Here is a 1,876-nt window from a genome sequence, read left to right as displayed (position 1 = left end):
GTTGTTTTCAGCTGTGTTTGGAGTTCGTCTTTCACAGAATTAATTATTTTTTTGCTGTGACTTCCACACTTATCACTGAATTTATCGCGCAATCTGCTTCCTGCACGTCTGTCGGACTGGAGCGGAGCGGAGATAATGTAAACTGGACTTGAAACGCACAGCTGTGACCTGCGCAGCGGAGCAGAGCAGAGACGGAACGCAAGTAATGCTGCACAGCCAGGAATAACCGAAGTAGGGAGCCATGTCAGAGGTCTGGTTGTTTATTTACGGTATCAAAAAAAGACCTAAGTGTGTTTGTGCGCCTATGTATAATATAATTTGTGTTTGTGTAATATCAGTAAATATTGGTTYTCGGCCATAACAGCAATAATTACATCAGATAACGATATCGGCTGAAATTTTCATATCGGTGAATCCCTAAAAAAAAAATCACAAAAAGCACTTGTTTGGAGCTTAATTAAAAATAACTATTAGAATGAGCATGCACCTTCACATTTAAATACTTCTGAATATCAGAGAGGAAAACACAAGAAAATTAACATACAGAAGAAGAGCAATAGATATGATTTTAGATCTTGAAAAAAACAATAGGGTGGCAGAGTGATTAGGGGAGTTGGTTCAATCCCCTGTTCCAGCTGTCTCAGTTGTTGTGTTATTGTGCAACACACTTCACCCCCAATGCCTCTGATGTGTGTCCCATCAGTGTATGAATGTGATTATAACTGATTAGTCTCTATAGATGATTGTACATGTTAGCTTTGTAGAGACCTAATAGAGTGCTGTGTGAATGGGTAAATGAGGACACAGATTGTAGTGTGAAGTGTTTTGAGTGTCCTGGTTGGATAGAAAGAATAGAAAGGCGCTATATATGTACAGTCCATTTACCATAAAGAAACATGATATGGTTATAGTGTTACTTCTGGTCTAGCATTCACATTATTGTTTTCCTGTTTGTAGTTTTATTTGTATGATTTTTGCAATTAAACTACTTTTTCAGATTTTGTGCTAAATAGTATATATATATATATATATATGTATGTATTCTATTAAACACATCTGACCTATTGAGAAGTAGAGACAAGTTTCATCCATCATAGTATCACCACGTATGCAGTGAAAATGCGCCAGAAAATGCCAGAGGACAATGGATCACATCCTTAGATCAACTGGAGAAGTATGAAATGTAGGAGTATAGCTGCTCAATGCTTTTTAGAATTAAAAAATAATAAAAGAGCTGAAGGAGTTAAATTAGACTGAAACTACTTTGATGCAAAGGAAATTAATTCAAGTAAAAGGTACTGACAAATGGACATAGAGATTTACTTTTAAATGAATACTGAGTCTAAAATATAACATGTAGTGTAGCATGATGAGGATGAGTCACTTTAACATGACCTCTGGACCCTACAGGTCACGATTCCTCCTGAACTGAGTTCTGTTCTGAAAAAGCTTTCTTAGAGACAAATTCTATCCTGGCTTTCATTAATCTGTTCTTGTCTGCAGATAAATGCTGATGTGAGTTTGCTTAAATCAGTTTGTGATTCATTATAAAAAAAAGAAAAAGAATTACATTTCTGTGACATGATTATTTTATTTCAAGTGTGTATGATCAGACTGTGAACTGAATATTATTTTAACTGTCAATAATTTTAAAACTCAGTGTTAAATGTTATTGACTGTTTCCTTCCTCTTTCTGTCCTGAGCAGATACTATATGCAAGCTGTGATGAAGCCATTCTGTCAGAGACGAAAACAATAAACAAAATACACCGCCCAATTGAAATGCTTTTAGTCAGAAACAATAGGCCTCATGCAGGAACATGTTCGTATTCATATCCTAAATTTCTCTTACTTTTGTTCGTACGAAGGGTTCGTAC

The 1,876-nt window shown here is 35.7% G+C and overlaps 1 protein-coding gene across 1 annotated transcript in view; it reads right to left on the bottom strand.

Annotated features, from left to right (window-relative positions):
* tmtc1 (transmembrane O-mannosyltransferase targeting cadherins 1) overlaps positions 1-1,876 on the bottom strand; it is a gene marked incomplete in the record, with an annotated part of 71,980 nt that overhangs the window by 8,081 nt on the left and 62,023 nt on the right.

The sequence above is a fragment of the Austrofundulus limnaeus genome, unplaced genomic scaffold (assembly GCF_001266775.1).
Source record: "Austrofundulus limnaeus strain Quisiro unplaced genomic scaffold, Austrofundulus_limnaeus-1.0 Scaffold182, whole genome shotgun sequence".
NCBI classification, from domain to species: domain Eukaryota; kingdom Metazoa; phylum Chordata; class Actinopteri; order Cyprinodontiformes; family Rivulidae; genus Austrofundulus; species Austrofundulus limnaeus.
This window is presented reverse-complemented; position numbering and strand designations above follow the sequence as displayed.